We start from the raw sequence: 14,441 nt of genomic DNA on the forward strand, positions 1-14,441 counted from the left end.
CCAAGCAGAGCCTATACAGAGAAGACTACCTCAAGGCATTTAATCATCAAATCCCCAAAGGTCAAAGATAAAGAAATTCTAAAATCATCAGAAGAAAAGAAACAAATTACACACAATGGAGCTCTAATACCTCTGGCAGCCAATATTCAATGGAAAACTTACAGCCTTTCTTACAGGAGAGAGTGGCATAACATATTTAAGGTGCTTAAGAAAGAAAAAAAACAAAAACAACTTTATACTAGAACAGTATATCCAGTAAAAATATACTTTAAGCATGAAGGAGAAATAAAGGATTTACCAAACAAACAAAAGCCAAGGGATTACATGGACAGTAGATCTGTCCTACCAGAAATGTTCTAGTGATTTCTTCAATATGAAAGAAAAGAACATTAATTAGTAATAAGAAATTATCTGAAAGCTCAATAAAAAAAAAGGACTTTAGTGAGCAATACATAATCACCTGAATGTTTAAAACTGACTGGTAATAATAAGTACACGGAAAAACACCGACTATTACAACACTGTAATGTGATGTGTAAACTACTCTTAAGTAGAAACACAAAATGATAACCCAATAAAAAAATTACAATAACTCTCAAGATATAAACAGCACAATAAGACATAAAGAGTAACAATAAAAAGGGAGAAAGTAGAAGTCTGAAGATAAAGTTTTTATTACTTTTTATTTATTTATTGCTATCAGTGTTAAATTGTCACCAGTTTAACATAATGTTACATCATTTGCAAGCCTCAAGGTAACCTAAAATTGAAAAACATGAAATAAATACATAACAAATAAAAAGCAAGAAATTATAGCACCAGAGAAATATCACCTTCACTAAAAGAAGACAAGAAAGGAAAGAAGGAAAGAAGACTACAAGACAATCAGAAAGCAAATAACAAAATGGCAGGAGTAAAACTTAATAATAACATTGATTATAAAAGAACTAAAATCTCCAATCAAAAGACATAGAGTAGCTAACTGATACATTAAAAAAAAAATAGACCCAAAGATTTGTGGACCACAAAAAGCACACTTAACCTGTAAAGATTCATATAGTCTGAAAATAAAGAGATAGAAAAAGGATTCCATGCAATGAAAACAAAAATGAGCAGGAATAGCTATACTTACATCAGGAAATGAAAATACATTTCAAGACACAAACTGTAGGGCCAGAAACAGTGGATCATGCCTGCACTCCAAGAACTTTGGGAGGCTGAGGTGGATGAATCACTTGAGATCAGGAAATGGAGACCAGCCAGGACAACATGGCAAAACCCTGTCTCTGCTAAAAAACAATACAAAAATTAGCAGGGCATGGTGGTGTGTGCCTGCAGTCTCAGCTACTCAGAAGGCTGAGGCATAAGAATCGCTTGAACCTGGGAGATGGAGTTTGCAGTGAGCCAAGATTGTCCAACTACACTCCAGCCTGGGCAACAGAGCAAGACTCTGTCAAATAAATAAATAAATAAAGACACAAACTATAAAGAGAGATAAACTCATTACGTAATAATAAAGAGGTGCATTCAGTAAGAGGTGAAATGTATTAGTACATTTCACCCTGCTATAAAGAAATAGCTGAGACTGAGTATTTAGAAAGAAAAAAAATTAATTGGCTCACAGTTTGACAGGCTGTACAGAAAATATGAACTGCTATCTGCTCATTTCTGGAGAGGCCTCAGGAGACATATAATCATGGTGGAAGGCAAAGAATGAGCCAGCACTTCACATGAGTAGAGCAGGAGGAACAGAGAAAGAGGGGGGAGGTGCTACACACTTTCAAACAACCAGATCTTATGAGAACTCACTCACTAGTATGATAGCAGTACCAAGGGAATTATGTCAAACTATTCAAAATAAATTGCTACCATGATCCAATCACTTTCAACTAGTTCCCACCTCCATCATTAGGGATAACAATTTGACATACGATTTGTTGGGGACACAGATCCACACCATCTCAGAGGTATAACAGTTGTAAATATGTTTTCACCCAACAGTGGATAACCCAGATACATAAAGCAAATATTTGAGCTTAAGGAGACACATAGACCTCAATCCAATAATGGCTAGAGCCTTAAACATCACACTTTCAGCAATAGACAGATCTTCCAGTCGGAAAATCAACAAAGAAATATCTAACTTATCTGTACTAAAGAACAAATTGATCTAATAGGTATTTACAGAACTTTTCATCCAATGGCTTCAGAATACACATTCTTCTTCCCAGCACATGAATTATTCTCAAAGGTAGACCATATGGTAGATCACAAAACAAGTCTTAAAACATTTTAAAAAATTAAAATAATATGCATCTTCTCTGACACAATCAAATAAAACTAGAAATTAATAATGAGATATTTTAGAAGCTGTACAAACACAAATTAAACAATATGCTCCTAAATGACCAGTGGATCAATGAAGAAATTGAGAAATGCAAAATATTTCTTAAAATAAATGGCAATGAAAACAAAACATACGACAACATATGGATACAGTGAAAGCAGTGCTAAGAGGGAAATTTATAGCTATTAAGTATTTGTATCAAGATAGAAGAAAAACTTCAAATAAAGCCCTTAGTGATGCATATTGAAGAATAAAAACAGCAAGAGCAAACGAAACCTAAAATTAATAGAAGAAGAGTAATAATAAAATTCAGAGCAGAAATAAATGAAACTGAAATAGACCAGGCATGGCGGCTCATTCCTGTAATCCCAGCACATTGGGAGACCTAGGTGGGTGGATCACTTGAGGTCAGGAGTTTGAGACCAACCTGGCCAACATAGTGAAACCCATCTCTACTAAAAATACAAAAATTAGCCTGGTGTGGTGGTGCATTCCTGTAATCCCAGCTACTCAGGAGTTTGAGGCAGGTAAATCGCTTGAACCCAGGAAGTGGAGGTTGCAGTGAGCTGAGATCGAGCCACTGCACTTCAGCCCAGGTGACAGAGGGACTCTGTCTCAAAATAAAATAAAAAATAAAATAAAATAAAATAAATAAAATAAAATAAAATAAACTGAAATAAAACCATCAAAAAGATCACCAAAAGGAAACACATGTTTTTCGTAAAGATAAATAAAATTGACAAATCTTTAGCCAGACTAGCTAAGACGAAAAGAGAGAAGGCTCAAATCAATACAATTGGAGAAGAAAAAGAAAACATTACAACTGATACTGCAGAAAGTCAAAGGAAGGCTAGTGGCTGCTAAGAGCAACTACATGCTGATAAATAGGAAAATCTAGAGAAAATAATTTCCTAGGTATGTACAACCTGTCAACGTTGAATTATGAAGAAATTCAAAATCTGAATAAAGCAATTACAAGAAATAAGACTGAAGCTGTAATAAATGATCTCCTAGTAGAGAAAAGCCAGGACCCATTGGATTCACAGCTGCATTCTACCAAACATGTAGATAACTAATGCCAATCCTACTCAAACTATTCCAAAAAATAGAGGAGAAAGGGATACTTTCAAACTCATTCTATGAGGCCAGTATTATCCTGACGCAAAAACCAGACAGACACATTAAAAAAGAAAACTTCAGACCAATATATGTGATAAATATTGATGCAAAAATTCTCAAAAAGTACTAGCAAATGGAATTCAGCAATACATTTCAAAGACTAATCATTCATGATTACTAAATAGGATTTATCCCAGGGATACAGGGAAGGTTCAACATAATCAAATTAATCAGTGTGATACATCATATCAAGAGAATCAAGGACAAAATTAATATGATTATTTCAATTGATGCTGAAAAAGCATTTGATAAGATTTAACATCCTTTCATAATAAAAAACCTTGAAAAACTAGGTAAAGAAAGAATATACCTCAAAATAATAAACTTTATTCGACAGATCTCCAACTAGTGCCATACTGAAGGGGGAAAAACTGAAAGTCTTTTCTCTAAGATATGGAACAAGACAAGGATGTCTTCTTTCACTACTGTTATTCAACATAATACTGGAAGTCCTAGGTAGAGATATCAGAAAAACAACAGAAAGGGCATCCAAAGTGGAAAGAAGTAAGTCAAATTATTCTTGTTTGCTGCATGTGATTTTATATTTGGAAAAACTTAAAAACCTAACAAAAAAACAACTATTAGAAATAATAAACAAATTCATTAAAGTTACAGAATACAAAATAACATACAAAAACAGTTGTATTTCTGTGTGTCAAAAGTGAACAGTCTGAAAAAGAAATCAAAAGGGTAATCTTTTTAAAAATAGTCATCAATAAAATTAAACACCTAGGAACTAACCAAAGAAGCAAAGGATCTCTATAATGAAAATTATAAAATGCTGATGAAATAAATTGAAGAGAATACAAAAATATAAAACGAATCAACATTTTGTAAATGTCCATACTACCCAAAGCAATCTAGATTCAATGCAATCGCTATCAAAATACCAATGACATTCTTCACAGAAATAGAATAAAAAACCTTAAAATGTATACAAAACCACAAAAGACCCAGAATACCCAAAGCTATCCTAAGCAACAAGAACAAAATTGAAGGAATCAAATTTACTGACTTCAAATTATACTACAGAGCTATAGTAACTCAAGACAGCATAAAAACATACATATAGACTAATGAAACAGAATAGAGAATGCCAGAATTCATCCACACACCTACAGTGAACTCATTTTCAACAAAAATACCAGGAACATACACTGAGAAAACACAGTCTCTTCAATACATAGCCCTGGGAAAATTGGGAATCTATATACAGAAGAATGAAACTTGATTCCTATCTCTTGCCATATACAACAATCATATTAAATTGGGCTAATGCCTTAAATCTAAGACCTCAAACTATGAAACTATTACATGAAAACATTGAAGACCCTTTCCAGGACATTGGTCTGAGCAAAAGTGTCTTGAGTAATATCCCACAAGCACAGGCAACCGAAGCAAAAATGGACAAATGGGATCACATTAAATTAAAAAGCTTCTGCACAGCAAAGGAAACAATTAGCAAAGTGAAGATATAAAACACGTAATGGGAGAAAATATTTGCAAACTACCATATGAGAAGGGATTCATAACTAGAATATATAAGGAGGTCAAATAATTCTATAGGAAGAAAAACTTATAATCCCATTATAAATGGGCAAATGATTTAAATAGACATTTTGCATTTTGCAAAAGAAGACATACAAATGGCAAACAGGCTTATAAAAAGGTGCTCAACATCTTTGGTGGTGGGAGGAAGTAGGGCTGATTAATGGGTATAAATTTTACTTAGAAAGATTGTTTAAGACCTACTATTTGATAGTACAACTGGATGGCCATAGTTAATAATAATTTAATCATACATTTAAAAATAAGAGTATAATTGAATTGTTTGTAACACAAAGAATAAATGCTTGAGGGTATGGTTATCCCATTCACCTAGATTTGCTTATTATTTATCCCATGCCTGTATCAAAGTTTCTCATGTTCTCCATAAATATAATATATACACCTATCAGATACCCATAAAATTTTTAAAAAATACCACACACACCAAATCTGAAACTGTGACATTCAAGTAGAACCTAAATCTGCAGGCTACAATTATTTCAAATCAAACTGTGTATTTTAACTAGTCAGGATCTAGGAAATCGTCAGTCAATTCAAGCAATATCTAATGAAAGAAGTTCACATTCAATTTTATGCTCTGAAAACTTGTCCTTTTTTAAAAGAAAATTTATCCAGAGTTGTTAATGATATAAAAAATAAAGACATTTAGTCAATTTCCCTTTCTTTTATGATTTCCAGTAAAATGAAGCAAAATACTGATTTTGAATCATAAAAGAAATTTAGTTACTCTGCTGAATAAAGTCTTATTTTTAGATAGCAGGGCTTGACATGCCCACAAACATACACTCACACAATCACATAAAGACTTTCAATTTTAAAGTTCTGAACAATAATTATGTGTATCTGTGACTTTCAGCAAGTTCAGTGATATAGTTGAATCTAATATTTTTTGCCATCAGTCATACTCACAGCTTTCCTTAAACATATTTAGTGTTATTAACATCACACAGGAAGAAAGCACTTTTATCACCTCCTGCAGATTTTTTTCTTTTCTTTTTTTTTTTTTTTTTTTGGTAATCCTTGGCTTTCTCATATTTTGACTTCTCTTTCTTACTTAGACTATTCGTCCTCTTCTTCCTTTGGCTGAAATTCCATCCCGTAAGTTTGTCTTCATTTCACCGGACACTTACTGCCTTTTGCTTTGTCAAAGTTTCAGTATGCTATTAAACTCTGACTCTAGTTCTAAGAAAACTGCCGTTGTCTCAAATTCTGTTATTTTATCCTATTATTATTTCAGCCTCTCTCTCACATAATTGCAAAATCAAAATGATAAAATGGAGAGAATTCCAATGTTACAGATATTTATAAAGAGCCTACTTTGTCATTAGGCCATGCTGGGCTCTGTGGACATACAGCATGTCTTTTTGATACTGATCTGCACTGCTATAAATAGTTCTGGAAACCCCAAGAGTTCAGAGCCCAACAGTTTATTCATGTAATTCTCATCTGCTTTGTACAAAGCATTCTATGAAGTACTTTGAAGTGATAATATAAGATGGATTTATAATGATTAAATGGTCAAAGTATGCATATATCTTCAAGTGAATGATCTAAAATACATATAAAATCATCAAGTAATTAATATGAAAGATTATATGCATAACATATTTTGTGCCTGAGACTTTAAAAAAAATAATCCCACTTTATTCTCACAATATCCCCAGAAAATTTCCTGTAGTTGTAATACATATTTGCAGATAGAAACAACAGGGACACAGGATATATGAATAAATATTTATTTGGTATAACAGATTTGACTTCATATTTACCTCTTGCCAATATCTGTGCTCTTAACCAATATACCTTTCTCTTTTAAGGTGCAGAGGATAAAATATTATAACCTTCCACTTAATGGAAACGTTTGTAAATATAATAAGCAATATAATCCTAAAATGTAGTTTAGATTGATTTTAAAAGGCACAAATTAAAATCAGGCATATTTCACTATCTCAACTTTCATTGCATTCCAAATTGATAGTCATTTAGCCTTGGCTTAGATACTCTTAACAGTGGAAGACTTACTTCATGACACTGCTGATTATTTCATTATTGGTTAGATGTGTTAGTTAATACCTTCATAGATTCAACATTTATTTTTGAAAAACTTTTATATGAGGGGCACTATTCCAAGCACTAAAGGCACAAAATGAAGTGTTAGGACATGTTTCCTTGTTCAAGGAGTTAAATATCTATTAAGGTTTTTAATATTTCTTTCCTATTTTGAGACAAAATTTGCTTCCCAGTCATTTTTATGTGCCCGTCCTTACAATGTTTTGGAGAACAACGGACAATGAATTGCTACAGACTTGTATATGACAGCCCTTCAAATATAAACATATGAGAATAGTCATCTGTCCTTCCCCTTTCTCTTCTAAAAGCTAATAAGTATTTAATCCCTTCAAATGTATTAACCCCTCACCATCCATATTGTTCTCACTTTTATACAGTATAATTTTTTTAAGATGTGAAACATCAAATTTACATAGTATTCAAGATTTATGCTGAGTGGTTCTTAATTGGAGCTGTGTTTTCTATAATTTCAATATTATATTTTTTTAAAGCAACGTAATGGTATACATAATCCATAACATTTATATCACACTCTTGCCTCATACTAATTTGCAGCCACCTATAAATGCAGGGTGTTTTCGCCTGGATTATTGCTAAGTGACCACTAAAAGTTATGCAGCATTTAGAACTTTCTATTTATAATTTCATATCATAAGTTAACTTAAAACGTCTATAATCTGATATTTGGTGATGGCATAGCTTTGGAAATTGATTCTCTTCATTTAATATGCTTTAGTAATTTTCAGATTTATTAAGTACCTTTTCATAACTTCATTTATATGAGCATATGTGCTTATGAACAAATTTAAAAATGCAGAATTATCTTTTTATTTCAGTTTATAATTATGTGTAGAGAAATATGTAATAAAAATTATTAGAAATGGTTGAGTTTGTATTTAGTTATTTTTAATTTCCATTTTTGCTAGTTTTTGTAAAAGTGGTATATTTGTTTGGGTGACAAAGGCAGTGTTTTGACTAAATAAATGGTATTTAAAAATTGGTAGAGAGGTGTGGTGGCTCACGCTTGTGATCCCAGCACTTTGGGAGGCTGAGGTGGGTGGATCACTTGAGGTCTGAAGTACAAGACCAACCTGACCAACATGGAGAAACCCTATCTCTACTAAAAATACAAAATTAGCCAAGCGTGGTGGAACATGCCTGTAGTTGCAGCTACTCAGGAAGCTGAGGCAGGAGAATCACTTGAACCAGGGTGGCAGAGATTGTGGTGAGCCAAGATTGTACCACTGTACTTTAGCCTGGGCAACAGGAGCAAAAGTACTTCTCAAACAACAACAACAAAAAAAATGTGTAGAAAATAAAAACGAGGTTGGTTTACATAAGTTTTCCAGTTTGATGGGTCTCCATATATGACTGAATTAACTGGCCTGGATCAAAATAATACAAACAGAACACCATTCTTTTCTTCTCTTTAACCTCCACTATGTTTTACTACCAGATTTCAGGCACAGACATGTCCCCAATATGTTAATGTGAAGACGTGTTTTTATACATTTCTATGATTGTTAGGTGTTTTAGTGTAACCATATTTTCTCAGTAATAATTGTTCAAAGTCTGTTCACAAATCTTACTCAGTGCTTCAATCTTAAAGCTTTTCTGAGAAAAGATGTATGCAAATAAAAATAAGAAAATGTAAAAGCCTGTGACTAGGACAAGCTTCCCAGTTCCCTCTGTTTCATTTAGTATAGGTGATTCCGGCACCATGTTTTTTCTCACCTTCTCTCAAAAGAGTTTTTTAATTAAATATTTTAGTAAAATTAAAAAAGTATTTTTTAAGCATTTTTCACTTTTGTAGTTTTGGAGAAGGCTACCGAAGCGACCAAAGCCTCTTCTTTGGCTAGAATAGAGATATTCATAAGGGAAAATTTTGATGTCGACCAAATAGCTCATCCTTACTGGCACATATTTTTACCAAGACTAAACTTCATTGGAAGGTATATCCCAGTTATTAAACCATGTCTTCCTTCCAGTTATAGATAAGTCTCTAGAAGGCCAGTACGCTGGTGAGATAGTGGATTTGAGGACAGTGAGGCCTGGGATTATTCCCTTATGGGCTTCACCTTTGCATAGTCATTTAATCTAAAAGGCCTAATTTGATCAAGAAACATTATATTCTTATTATTCAAATATATCTTTCTAAAACCCAGGAGACGGTATTAATTTCTGTGATACTTCTGTAAACATATTTGTAACATATGAGTAATATGTTAAATAATTATTGACTGAGTATCAAGTCTGTGGCAAACACTCTGGTAGGCATTAAGTAAATCCAGCCAAAGGAAGAAAGGCACAGTCCTGGTCAGATACAGCTAACAATCTACTGAAAGCAAATATAGTTAAGTACATAATTATGTGTATTTAATATGTGCTTTGAGGGCAAGTACAAGGCTGTTGAGAGATAATTATGGGTGAGGGAAATCTACACTGAAAAGATGTTATTTAAGCAGATATATGAAAGAAAATAGGAATTAAGCAGGCAGAGTACAGAAAAATAATAGCCAAATGCAAAGAAAAGTGAATATGAAGGTCACCAGACAAGAAAGCGTTTTAGAATTATAGTTATGTTAGAATAACTGGATTATTATTGCTATAATTTAAAATCAAATTTAAGGGCTTATATCAATTCAAATTATTAAAGCTATTTATTTGGAAAGTAAAAGTGAGTTACTATTTAAATAATGATTTATTTCCTTCATAGGTGAATCTCCTGGCTGTCCCTGGTTATCTGACTGTTTAGTGATAATTTCACAGAAATAATCAATTAGATTGAACAAGGTATGAGTTGGAGAATTTTCCTGAACTAAACAGTAATTTCAATATCGAGAACAGTATGCAATTTACTGTTCTTCCATCTTTACCTCAGTCTCATACTGTTTAAGGAATCAGCTGACTTTATGTTCCCAACAAGAGTTTCTAGCCTCATATCCCATCTGAGTCTATAAAATGTTTCATCGAATTGCCCCTTAAGCAATTGATTTCCTGCCTCGTCTTTCATCGTTCCTTTTATTCACTTTCAGAAAATATGTAAGTAGTGTTCTATGACTGTTGTCAATGTCTCTCACTAGTTTTTTCTGTTTCCCATGACAGTTCCCAGCAGCTGCCAGGGGCATCACTCCCAGGCGTCCAGATCTCCAAAGACCTTGTCAGAAGTTCTTCAGAAACTTCTCCTGATAGTCACAACTGGGTCACCATAACAACCTCTAATGGCAACTAACAGCTGCAAGGTTTTTGAAAAATGGACATCAAAAGGAACATCTTCAAATTCCTTTTCATTTGCATTAGGAAAGCAAACCTCTGGGTCAGTATCTGGCTTTAATTTTTATTTTTAAAACTTTTACTTTAAGTTCTGTGGTACCTGTGTAGAGCATGCAGATTTGTTACATCCGTATGCACACGCCGTGGTGGTTTGTTGCATCCATCACACCGTCATCTACATTAAGTATTTCTCCTAATACTATGCCTTTCCTATTCCCCAACCCCCAACAGGTCCAGTATGTGATGTTCCCCACCCTGTGTTCATGTGTTCTCATTGTTCAGCACCCACTTATGAGTGAGACCATGCGATGTTTGCTCCTCTGTTCTTGGGTCAGTTTGCTGAGAATGATGGTTTCAGCTTTATCCATGTCCCTGCAAAGGACATAAACTCATCCTTTTTATGACTGCATAGTATTCCATGGTGTACATGTGTCACATTTTCTTTATTCAGTCTATCATTGATGGGCATTTTGGTTGGTTCCAAGTCTTTGCTACTGTGAACAGTGCCGCTGTATCTCATTAAAGCCTTTGGAGAAATTTTCTTTCTGACACTTCTTGGTATATGAAATAGAATATGGCATCTCTATAAAATGCCTACTCATCACACATATGGTAAATTTGTCAAACTTCTTTTTGGAGATGGTGTCTAGTTAGAAATCAAGATAATTTACCCACTGAATCTAAAATCCAGAATGAATGTGTCTATCGAATAGGCAGTAAAATAATGCTGAATTATCTGAATTCTAATAGAATGCTGAAAATGAAAGATCCACAAGCTGATTAAATGCTTAAGTTTTACATCAAGACTTACTAGTGTTTGTAAGACAGGCTATGTGAGGCACTACAAAGCTGCCTCTGCAAAATTGCAAGTGAAACTATTTTTTTCTTTTAAAAATAAAACCCTGAAACTGTTTGCAGTTGATATTGGCAGAAATGTAGGAAGAGATTACTTTATGATTTGCCTTTTGTGAATTTTCAGTGCCAACCAGGCAAAACAGAATAAAATATAAAGTGATGCTAGGACATCTCAAATATACACCAAGGGGCTCTACAATTTCACTCATATGATTTCAATTTCTAGGGTCTAAGGATTTTTCAGATACATTAATATTAAGCCAGATCTTCTCAGTGTCAAACAACCCAAAACATACCTTTTAAGCAAGTTTGAAAGCTGCATTAACTCTTTCAGTGAAGTAATTTCTCCAATAATACTCTGGTGGCTGAAATACAAGATAGTTTCTCCATATATCTCATTTTCTTAAATTTGAAAGCACAAGTCCAATTGGCCTTTTAGCTGGTAGAAAATTTGCTTACATAAAATTGCTTCAGATGTTTCCCAGTTTAGTGCAACTTTGTAAAAGGTTCAAGATCCATGTACATATAATCCAGCATAATTATATTTCAAAAGCAGGTGAAGTATTCTTTACAAAATCTGATTTCCATAGAAAAGTTGTAGAAGATTTCACATTAGAAGATAGCTCATGGTGGCTCACGCCTGTAATCCCAGCACTTTGGGAGGCCGAGGTGGGCGGATAATGAGGTCAAGAGATCCAGACCATCCTGGCCAACATGGTGAAACCCCGTCTCTACTAAAAATACAAAAATTAGCCGGGCATGGTGGCACGTGCCTGTAGTCCCAGCTACTTGGGAGGCTGAGGTGGAAGAATCGCTTAAACCAGGAGGCGGAGGCTGCAGTGGGCCGAGACTGCACCGCTGCACTTCAGCCTGGGGACAGAGCAAGACTCCGTCTCAAAAAGAAAAAAAAAAAAAAAAAGACGAAGAAGATAGCCTACATTTCTCAATAGGTCATTTATCTAGTTTCTAAGAACCGGCTTGATGGAATCTTGTTTTGCCAACATTCATTAATTATGCTCCTGTTTATTCTCAAGATGTGTCCTTGTTTGAATAAAAAATTCTATGGCCATCATTATTAATTTGACATAAAAGACCTGTGATAAGCTGTTCTTGCCTAATAACACTTTAGACTCACCTCTGTCACTCCCCTCTGTCTTTCTGTAATCCAGGAAAAAGAAGTGCTGCTTATCGTCTGAATGTGTGATATTCTCTCAACTTTGTGTTTTACTCATGATGTTTCCTCTCCATGGATCACCATACTTAGCACTCTGCTATTTACATAATTTTTATTGGTTCTTTAAGGAGAAGCTTCACTGCCATCTCTCCGTGGAAGCTCCATCTATTTTCTTGGTCAGTACTCTGGTCTCTGGTAGAATGTTCTTGCACCTTATATGTGTTCCATATTTCTCTCATGGCATGTATATTGCTTACACATGTATGTTTACTTGACTGTCTTTTCAGGACATAGCAAACATTTTGAGGGCAGAGACATTTTGATTCACTGACTTCTAAAGCCTCGTATTTTGCTGGTATATAAAACTATATTATCAAGTATTGTACATAAACAAAAAATGAACCATAGGCATGGTTGTTTATTTTCAAATTCATAACTGTATGTTATAATAATGGCAAAAAATCTGATTAGCATTTAACTCTAATGTCTTCTAAGTAAATGTTTTTCATCCAAATATAGCAATTTCTGGCTTATGTCATTTTATGTGAACAAAATATATATACACTTGGATTTATGGCATACAGTAGGTACTTTTAGAATTGTTGACTTTACACAAAAAATACTTAAAACAAAGTAACTTGTTAATTTAAAATACGATTTAGTTTTCAAAATATTGATTACTATGCTATCTAAAGAAAACCACATTTACTGGATATATCCAAATAAAAGTCAATATTAGCTTTATCCACAGAATCCTCAATTCTGACCATTCATTTGAATACATGTCAAACATGACTTTCAGACAATATCTGCATGACTGACAGCAAAGAAGGACTGAGAATCATTCCCACTACCAATTTCAGACAAGCCAATTAATGTAGTCCATTTATCCCTAGGAAAACATGATGGGCAGCCCACTGAGAGTAAAGTATTTACCATTTCAATTTACCTTTCTGTACACAGACTTCAGGAAAATGTTTTAACAATGGTTATATTTTAACAATCTTTCAAAATTGTTTGCTACCATGCATAAAGCTTTATTAATATTTTTAGAAATTCAAGCTTTTAAAAATAGCAACAATTACACATGGATGGTGGTCAAGGTAAAAAAAAATAGTTTAACAATTAAATCTATTTTAAGCCATAGAAAGCCTGTGATGTGCCAGGGAATGGAAAAGATATATATACCTATAAGTGCACACACAAACACACGTGTGCATACACACACATTTATTTACTTATATTATTGTATATATAAATATATGTAAATATATATATTATATATAATGTTATATGTGTATATTATATTAGAATAGGCATATCTCTATTATATATTAAGTTATATATTATATAATATATATTATATGTTCTATACTGTAATATATATTCTATATAATAATATAATATCTATTAAATTACTATTACATATTAATTTAATAAAAATATTAAATAAGGGTTCATACAGGGTAACAAACAATTTTGAAAGATTATCAAAATATATCCATTGTTAAAACATCTCCCTGAAGTCTGTGTACAGGAAGGCATAATTGAAATGACTAATATATTACTCCCAGTGAGCTGCACATCATGTTTTCCTAGGGATAAATGGACTATATTAATTGGCTTGTCTGAAATTGGTAGTGGGAATGATTTTCAGTCCTTTTCTGCTGCCATTCATGCAGACATTGTCTAAAAGTTATGTTTTACACATATACAAAGGAATATATATATTATATGTGTAATGTATAAATAAATGTATCTTATATAAAATAAGAGATATATGTAAATATACATGTAAATATATCTCTCATATATGAATATATCCATATTATAAAGCTATTTATATGGATCTATCCATCCATCAAGCCATCTCTCAAACATATAGTTATGTGGTTATATCCAAAGCTAATTATCATTAAAATTCTGCAAATTGGATAGGTTCTTCTCCATTTAGGAAGGAACAAGATATTTGTC

The sequence above is a fragment of the Sapajus apella genome, unplaced genomic scaffold (assembly GCF_009761245.1).
Source record: "Sapajus apella isolate SASKATOON/1434 unplaced genomic scaffold, GSC_monkey_1.0 scaffold5, whole genome shotgun sequence".
NCBI classification, from domain to species: Eukaryota; Metazoa; Chordata; class Mammalia; order Primates; family Cebidae; genus Sapajus; species Sapajus apella.